Raw genomic sequence first — 9,751 nt, 5'->3', positions numbered from 1 at the left:
CTTAGACGTATAGATATAGTTAAACGTAGAGATCAGGGTTTATACCAGCGAGTGTTTTTGCCTAGAATTTTCACTCATGAATTACATTAAATTATAGTCACTTTAAACATAAAAAGTAAATCCACTCACAAGTAGGCATAGGCTATGAAACTTATAAAGTTGAAGCCTGAGTAGGGACATGATAAACGGTGTTGCATAAGCCGTAGCTAGATTTCAGAGTCACTTGGACGTTACGTAAATAAATTTAAAAAAAGGTTTTTATCAAAATCGAGTTATAGAAAAACCAGTTTTCGTATGTTTAAAAAAACCGACGAGCCCTGGAAGCCAATAATGATGATAAATTCAAATTATCCGGTTCAAAAGATCCGATTCGTTTGTCGGAATTTCGACCCGGTTCTGTGAGCCGGTTCCCGTTGCACTGGCTGAGAACACGGAATAAATTCAACATGTCGCCGATTAGATAAAAAAAAGTACGTTTGTGAGCTCAATTTACCCGACGGGCACGCTTCTCACGCAATAGCCAAATAAAAATTATTCGCCCCGAAATTTGAAATATTCAGTATGTCGACAGATATCATTGTTTATACGATAACTAATTAAACACGTTTCAAAATGTGGTTTGCAGACGTCGCTGTTGGTTTGCGAGAACAACGCCGTTTAAATATATGCCCTATACACCCGGCATAATCAAACAACATATCGTGTTCGTGTGAATAGTAAATCAAGGTAAACCTCGAACGTGTTTTCGCATTGAAATAAGATAGAAAATCCAAACAAATAACTGTGTATAAATTTCTAGTATGTGATATAAACCTGTGTTCATTTTTTTGTCGTGCCTTACTAGTGTAAAAAATAATAAAATAATGTTTATTCAACCATTTTTTTATTACATTTTGATGACTAAACGTAAATTAGAGCAAACGTTTACCATTTTTCCATAGTACATATCTTAAATTTCGTTGAATAATAACTAGCATACAAATTTTATCACTGACAAAATTCTCTTTTCGGAGCAAAAGATCAATTAGTTTTCTTATTTGTTATATTTTATGCATTTAATTTATAATAGACTGCTAATTAAGTGAAACAATGCTCATTTTGAGCGTGAATTTGTTAAATATCGTTCTTTTGCGTAAACCAAAATTTGTTTGTGTCAATATTTTTAGGTTATTTCGGTGATTCCACCTGTCAAATGAAAATGGCGGTTCCAATTTTAATTTGAATTTTGAAGGTTGATTAGTTTCACTGTTTTAGGTACCTAAATATTCATCAAAAAATGGTGTTAGTTGTTTATATTTAAAGTATATTCTATTATCGAGAATGAAAAAGATTGATTTTTATATGGCGTTTCAGGGCGGCACCATGTCGCTGGTCATCAGTATGGAGGACTCGGAGGGGCAGGATGTCAATATGGAGGTGCTTCCCCATGAGCTCTTCCACACCTTTCTGAAGAGAGCCAGGTAACCTAACCTAACCTAACACACACACATTTGTTGCTAAGTTTTGAATCCATCACAAATTGTAATGTGTGTTTGTTTGATTTTTCAGTCAAATTCTGGGATACGAAGTACCTCTCTCCAGTATAGTGGGGGAGAGTCACGTCTCCCTGTCGGACAACGTGTACGACTTCCTCATGCAGATGGCGGTTCCCGAGGAGGACGAAGAGGAAGAGGAGAAGGCGGGGGGAGGGGAGGGGCCGCAAGACCGAGGCGAGGTGCTGAACCATGGCCAGCAGCCGCCCGACCGGCTGCTGCAGCAGAGCCAGGAGGGGATCCAACTCCTGGAGCAGCTGGAGGAGATGGAAGAGCTGGGAGAGATGCCGGAAGTGGGCGAGATGAAGGAGACAGAAGAGGTGACCCCCTCTGACGATGACAAACCCGACTTCATCAGCAGTTTAGAGCGCAGTACCAAGAATATCCTGGTCGAAACCGTCAAGTCGACCGCAGACGCCGAACGGAAGACAATCGCCATCAAGCGAGAGGAGGATTCGGAAGACGACTATCGCTCGGCCGACGACAAGTCCTTCGAATCCGGCGCGTCCGACATGGACGAAGACGAAATCGAGTTCTTGGAGGAGCACTTGGAGGAGGAAGAAGAGGAGGAATATCTCGACGATGAGTTCAGCGATGATGACGATGACTCGATGGATGTTCTTACAACTGAGAAACCGAAGGTACTAGCCTTCGTTCGGGCGGAGAAGCAGATCAAAACTCCGAAAATGGTGACTTTTGCTAAAGAAGTCGTCAATGGCAAGGACAAACCCAGTGGCAAGGGGGCCGCAGCTAAAACAAAGACTGTAGACCGTGAACGCGAAGTCAAATTCGAACCGCCACCGGTCCCTGAAGACGAAGAAGACGATTTCATGGAAGTCGAATTTCTAGACGAAGAAATCCTGGAGCTAGATGAAAAAACTCACTCCAAAACTGTCCGCGAACCCAATCCCATGGACCTGGAAGACGAACTCACGTCCTACACCATCGTGAGACACGATAAAGCGGAAGCCCACGCCAAAGCATCGCCTAAGCACGCTCGAAATCAAAAAGAAGCTTCCGCCAGCGCTAGAGGCATTGAAAAAGCGCCGAAGGAAGAGATCGTGAAAGTGGAACAAGTCTACACGAGGGAAGAGCTCCTCGACCTGCTGGAAGGTTCGGAGACCTCCGATTCGGACGTCGAAACCAAGATCGTATCGCAGAAAGACAAGTTCAAGATGGTGAAGACTGTCAGAAAAAAACCCGGCAAAAAATTACCAAACATCGAAATGAAAATGCCGAAAGCGAAGAAGAGGTTCGGCGACGCCACTAAAGACGTCGTCGCCTCGTCCAGCCTGTCCAACTCCGAGACGAAGATGATCCTGGACCTGATGAAGGGCGTCAGCCAGCCGGAGGTCAAGGTCATGATGCTGAAGGGCCGCGAGAGGAAGGCCAAGACGGGCAACGGGCTGCACTCCGCGCCCCACAACCTGCTCAAGTACTCCAAGGTCAAGATGGAGGATGCGGACGAAGACGTGGACGGCGACCTGATGTCGGCTGACGATGACGACGCCAGAGCTCCCTTCCAATGCAGGTAACTCGTATATTAACCCTTCATTTCGTGTGATGTATAACTTTAACCTTTCCGAGAGTATGGACGTAAATAAACGTCGGTGCGAATTTTCCTCAAAGGAGTATGATAATAATAATAATAAAACCCTTATCCGCACCCCAATGGTGCATAGGGCACTGCTTCATATAAACGCAGTGTTATCTTGATCGTTTACACATGAAGAAAAGGTGATCAGGTACCAGTGCAGGGTAATATTGAATAAATATTACAGTGAAAAAAATGTCCCTTACTGTGTTTTAAGTTTGGACAGCCGACATGTTTCAATGCAAAAAAAATGTCCCTTACTGTGTTTTAAGTTTGGACAGCCGACGTGTTACAATGCATTCCGCATCATTTTCAAACACCGTATGTCGGATAGATTTTACCACAAACTGACTGCCGAATCAATTAATGAAAATATAAAAATTGAAGCGTATTTAATTTCCAATTATGTACGTCTATAATATTTTAAAAAGCAATTGAGAAATACCAAATTAGAACCCACTTAGCGCGCGAGCCTGATTCGTTGAGTATGAAGCGGTCAATAAAGTTGAGTGTTAGGAATATGTTACCAATATTCAAATAAGTCTATCGTTTCTGTGACATCATTCATTACCAACTTACGAAAACAACCTATTTACGGAGGCGAATTTTCGGAATTTTTTTATTACGGAGGCGAAAAAAATATTGATAATATCGGCTGTTATAAACACTTCACGAGTCTAATACAATCCTTTATAGGTTGAGTATGTTAAATTAGATATTCCTCCCGTCTGACAATGATGCATTGTAGTAAGAATAACAGTTTCCCGTTATATTGGTAAATTTTTTGGTAATTCTGATTACGACTTGTTTGCAGGTTGTGCGGCAGCAAGCTGTACCGCACGGCCGAGGCCGTCACACACTCCCTGACGCACAAGATGCCGGACCGAGCCATCTTTCCCTGCATCATTTGCCAATATGGTGAGCTCACCCATTCCCTATTATTATTTTATAAATAAAGAGATTTATGAAATAAGTGATAGCAGTTGAAGTACCTTATTTCGAAATTCAAAGTACGAATTATGTATTTGTATTTTACTTATTTTGTCAGAAAAATCAAGATACAAAGTTTGTCAAAAAATTCAAATGACATATTTTGTCAAAAAATACAAATTACGAATTTTGACAAAAAATACAAATTACAAATTTTGTCAAAAAATACAAATGACGAATTTTGTCAAAAAATTCAAATCACAATTTTGTCAAAATGCAAAAAAAAATACTACCTCAAGGGCGCTTCACTGTAATTGAATTGGGGAAAAGTGATGGTGGAAATGATCTAAATCTAAATACGCTCAGTTTTATACTAAAGACGTCGTAATTCAAATCCCGCGCCGTCGTTCCCGCGACCGCAAACACCCAATTTTTTTTCAAATCACATCTCTCGCCAGGGTTCACCTCGTTCCCGGAGGTGCGGCGCCACGTCCGCTCGGCGCACGGCGCTGCGGAGCCGAGGGGCGGCCGGGCGGGCCCGCTGTGCAGCAAGCGCGGGGCGCCGCCGCAGGAGCCCCAGCAGGAGCAGGACCTGCAGGTGCTGGAGGAGTGGCTGGACGAGGAGGAGATGCTGCTCTTCGGGGGCTGCCAAGGTACGGAGACCAGCTCTGCGTTAATGGATGGCCGTTTGAGCTCGCAAATAATTTTTAATATTCTCATATTATTTTTTGACATCTCATCAAAGATGAAGAAGAATATGAAAGTCTGGGCATTTACGGGGCTGACGACCGTCATAGGTGTTTTTACAGTTTACGTGTGTAAAGTGATCACTTAAACCAGCCTATGACGGTCGTCAGCCCCGTAAATGCCCAGACTTCCATATTCTTCTTCATCTTTGATGAGACGTCAAAAAAATAACTCCTGTAATTGGAGATAAAGTATTTGGACACACTCAAAATGTTGTGTTTAATATTTTTATGTCTGCGGTGAGTTTATATTACTTCTTCTTCTTCTTCTTATCATAGGCCTTGTGGCCTGTTTTTAAGAGGGATTAGCCTCCTGCGACGTCGATTCCCAGTTGTCGACCCATCTCTTTGGTGGTCTGCCCGAGAGTCGTCTACCATGGGGTTGGCCGTACAATGCGATGTGGGGGAGTCTGGAAGGTTCCATTCTCCTCACATGCGCATACCATTGTCTTCTTCGTTGCCTTCCCCACCTAACGACATCTTCCATCCCGCGTATTTCCCTGATCCTGGCGTTTCTTATTCTATCTCGAAGACTCTTGCCTGTTATGCTTCTCAGAGTCTTCATTTCTGACACTCTAAGCGCATTTTATGTGTTATATTACTACTGCTAAAAATCTCTGATATTTATCCTGGGAATCGAACCCGGGACCTCCTGTATGGTAGCTGAGCTTGCTGACCATTTACACTACAGAGTCAGACCCTTTTTTTTTTACTTTAATATTTATTCAATATTACCCTGGACGGGTACCTGAAGCGGAGGGCTGATCACCTTTCCTTCGTATGTTAACAATCAAGATAACACTGCGTTTATATGATGCAGTGCCCTATGCACCATCGGGTGCGGGTGAGGGTTCGAAGAACTGAAGAAGAAGATGTATGAGTAGATTCACAAATGTGATCACCTTTCCTTCGTATTTTAACGATCAAGATAACACTGCGTTTATATGATGCAGTGCCCTATGCACCATCGGGTACTGCATAGACAGATTCTCTCTGCCTACATAGACAGATTCTCTCTGCCTACCCCTGCGGAGAAGCAGCTTAATGGTTAGCTAGTTAGTTTAGATATAATCATAGTAGGGAGGTTGTTCTCTCTGTCATCTTCTGACGCCGTCTTTCGTTTCTCAGAGCTACCTCGACCCATCAAGACTGAGAAGGGGATCAAGACGGAAGACGCCGCGGAGTCGCGCGCGATGAAAGAAGAGGCGGAAGCGGAACAAGAAGAGGAGGACTTTGGGGCCGTGGAGGACGACCCCGAGGAGGAGGCGCTGGACGAAGAAGAAGAAGAAGAGGAGGACGCCCAAGTCATGGACATGGAGGAGTTTGAGGAGTTGCTCAAACTGAAGGGCGGCCGGGGGAAGAGCGGCGCCGTGTGCGAACACTGCAAGTATGTCAAGATTGTTTTTATGATTGTGGTGGTCGGGTGGGTCCCTTAACTGACAGCTGACCTGTCAAAATATGAGTGTGTATAAGATATGAGTCCGTTTGAGGTATGAGTGGGTGTGAGTGCATATGAGATATGAGTGCGTATGAGATTTGAGTGCGTATGAGATATGAGTGCGTATGAGATTTGAGTACGTATGAGATTTGAGTGCGTATGAGATTTGAGTGCGTATGAGATATGAGTGCGTATGAGATATGAGTGCGTATGAGATGTGAGTGCGTATGAGATTTGAGTGCGTATGAGATATGAGTGCGTATGAGATATGAGTGCGTATGAGATATGAGTGCGTATGAAATTTGAGTGCGTATGAGATATGAGTGCGCATGAGATATGAGTGCGTATTACACTACACTATGAAAGCGGACAATCATCTACCCATACCTGAATGATTTTTTCTCGTTAGCTTTGTGATCACCTGTCGATGAAAACATCTGTAGTTTTCAAAACTAGTCGTGTGAAATAAAACTCAATCACTGTATTTTGTAAATTAAAAGCATTGTTAAGTTTGTGGTATGGTAATATAACACTCTCCTTATCATTCATCATTCACTTTGCAGTGAACGATGAACAAAAGTGGTGTTTTTTAAGTGGTATTAAACAAAGTGAACAATGAATGATAAAGAGAGTGTTACCCAATTAGTGGTCTACTATAAGTGATAATTTTTTTTGAAATAATAACCCACAAAGTTAATACCAAATAATTTAACTTGACTTTTGTCGTCAGGCGTACGTTCGACAGCGAGGAGCGCCTGTCGCGCCACAAGTGCACCGGGGGCGCCGCCGGCTCCAGCCACCGCTGCGGCCTGTGCGGCCAGGCCTTCCACACGGAGCGGCGCCTCATCTTCCACAGGTATGGCGACTCCAACAGATCTATCCGGGTATTTGCAGGGCTTACGACCTACCACAGGGCGGTTTAACCTTTCCCCGGAGTACAATAATTGATGTCCGACTTTCTCTGGGGAGTGGGTTCTTTTTACATGAAAAAAATATTAGTTTACGAAATCTATGTAGTTTACGAATTCTTTATGTTTCAATTTATGACAAAATTCTTTTTCTTCTTCTTCTTCAAACCCTTATCCGCACCCCAATGGTGCATAGGGCACTACATCATATAAACGCTGTGCTATCTCGATCGAACATACGAAAGAAAGGTGATCAGCCCTCCGCTTCAGGTACCAGTCCAGGGTAATATTGAATAAATATTAGAGTGAAAAAATCACTTATGACCTTGAATAGAAAAAGTTTGCGGAGCAATGAGCTTATTAACTAGGTGTAGATATTCATGTAACACTCTCCTTACCAAAAGGAATGTTGATCGTTCCTTCTCCAGGGTGTAGTTTGCTACTCGGCCCGACGGCCACCCTGTAGTCTGGTCTTGTCTCGCCCGCAGGTCGTTCCACCAGGCGGAGCTGCTGGCCATGAACCTGCGCTGCCCCAAGTGCGACGCGGCGGGGCTGGCCAGCGAGCCGGCGCTCTTCGACCACATCAACACGCACGAGGTGGCCTTCCTGTGCCCGGAGCCCGGCTGCGGGAAGGACTTCCGACTCAGGTTACCCGTCTGACTTGCGCATAGTTCCGTATCCATAACAGTGTATAAGATAAGAGTGCGTATGAGATACAAGTGTGTTTAAGATATGAGTGCTTATGAGATATGAGTGTGTATAAGATACAAATTTATGTGAGATATGAGTGTGTATGAGATATGAGGGCGTATGAGATGAGTGTGTACGAGATATGTGTGCGTACAAGATATAAGTGCGTATAAAATATGAGTGCGTATAAGATATGAGTGAGTACAAGATATGAGTGTGTATGAGATATGAGTATATGATATGTAAACGTTCTGTTGGTTTTCCAATAAATAAATAAATATTAGTGTGTATAAGATACGAGTGCGTATGAGTTACGAGTGTGTACGAGATACGAGTGCGTACTAGATACTCGTGCGTATAAGATACATGAATGCGTTCCTATGGCAGGTCGTCGCTGAAGTCCCACGGGCGGATCCACGGCACCAAGAGGCACCGCTGCGACGCCTGTGGGAAGCAGTTCTTCGACACGCAGACCCTCAAGGAGCACAAGATCACCCATCTCAAGGTGACTGCCCTTCAACTACTCAATCGCTACTCTTTTAGCATCATTCAATCCTGCTTGGGTGTCATTCTCTCTTATCTGGGTGTCACTTAATTCTACTTGCATGTCATTCTCTTATCTGGGTGTCACTTAATTCTATTTGGATGTCATTCTCTTATCTGGGTGTCACTTAATTCTTCTTGGATGTCATTCTCTTATCTAGGTGTCACTTAATTCTACTTGGATGTCATTCTCTTATCTGGGTGTCACTTAATTCTACTTGGGTGTCACTCTCTTATCTGGGTGTCATTCAATCATATTTGTGTGTCACCTAATTCTACTCGCGGTGTCATTCTCTCTTATCTGGGTATCATTTGATTCTATTTGGGTATCGTTTTATTCTACTTGGGTATCACTCGAATACAATCCTCCTCCTGGCTGTATGTCTGCAGGTGAAGCCCTTCCAGTGCCACATCTGCCAGAAGTTTGTGAACCGCCGCAGCCGCCTGCGCATGCACCTGCTGGCGCACGAGGCGCGCCCGCGCGAGGGCTCCGTGCTGGGCTGCCGCGCCTGCGCGCGCGCCTTCCGCAGCGCGCCGGACGCGGAGGCGCACGCGCGCCGCGCCACGCGCTGCCGCCAGCGCGCCGGCGCGCTCGGGCTGCCGGCCGGGGCGCGCCGCCCGGAGGAGGCCGAGGAGGACCAGACCGCGCAAGTGAGTCTCCAGAACAAATGTCCTCCACTTAAACGGGACCATTGAAATCCCCCATATATAATATGAATCTTAATTTCATAACTTATATTCATAGTGTTATAAGGGCAGTGGCTCATAGGGGGTTTGTGCACTGCACGGAATTTTACTGTCCAGCAGTCCGGGTTTTTTCAAATAAAAGCGACTGTGTCAGTTTAGCATGACGGAGTTCACATGCACCGTGATCTCGTGACTCGGCTTGCTGCGAGTTACGAGCTGCGTAATACGATTTCCATACAAATATGAACTTGAGTCTTTTGGTACCCCGCTTTGGATCATGTGTAATTTTTGGATGATCAGTAAGGTTATCAGGAAGGTTAAATCAGCCTGACATGGGGCTTTACTAATTGATTTTTATACATTCTCTGGTTAAGTAGTTATCATACATGTTTACAACATTTTGAGTGTGTCCAAATACTTGGACACACTCAAAATGTTGTAAATAAATTATCTGGTCAAACTATAAGCTTAAATAATAAAAATGAAAATGGTATTTTCTGGCGTTTCTCATGTGTGTGATTATAATCCAGGATTTGGACCTCACATACTAATATAAGAGTTTCTGCTTGATAAAAAGCTTCTTTACATCTCACCAATAGATGTCTCTAGTGAAGTTCTAGTGATTCAAGAACAAGGTTTCTAAATTGGTTCATATATAAAGAACTTCCAAGAATTTGAGTAGT

The 9,751-nt window shown here is 43.9% G+C and overlaps 1 pseudogene across 1 annotated transcript in view; it reads left to right on the top strand.

Annotated features, from left to right (window-relative positions):
- Positions 1 to 441: 441 nt before the first annotated feature.
- Positions 442 to 9,751, top strand: part of LOC148299529 (uncharacterized) — a 28,572-nt pseudogene continuing 19,262 nt past the window's right edge. Inside the window, exons 1-10 of the transcript XR_015839065.1 lie at positions 442 to 726; positions 1,354 to 1,460; positions 1,549 to 3,063; positions 3,941 to 4,044; positions 4,515 to 4,709; positions 5,931 to 6,189; positions 6,971 to 7,096; positions 7,637 to 7,795; positions 8,226 to 8,343; positions 8,772 to 9,032. The product of XR_015839065.1 is annotated as an uncharacterized LOC148299529 (transcript). The remainder of the gene's footprint in view (positions 727 to 1,353; positions 1,461 to 1,548; positions 3,064 to 3,940; positions 4,045 to 4,514; positions 4,710 to 5,930; positions 6,190 to 6,970; positions 7,097 to 7,636; positions 7,796 to 8,225; positions 8,344 to 8,771; positions 9,033 to 9,751) is intronic.

The sequence above is a fragment of the Brachycentrus maculatus genome, unplaced genomic scaffold (assembly GCF_059751285.1).
Source record: "Brachycentrus maculatus isolate JH-2025_06_01 unplaced genomic scaffold, ASM5975128v1 h1tg001102l, whole genome shotgun sequence".
NCBI lineage: Eukaryota > Metazoa > Arthropoda > Insecta > Trichoptera > Brachycentridae > Brachycentrus > Brachycentrus maculatus.
The sequence above is the reverse complement of the archived record's forward strand: the minus strand, read 5'-3'. Positions and strand labels throughout refer to the sequence as shown.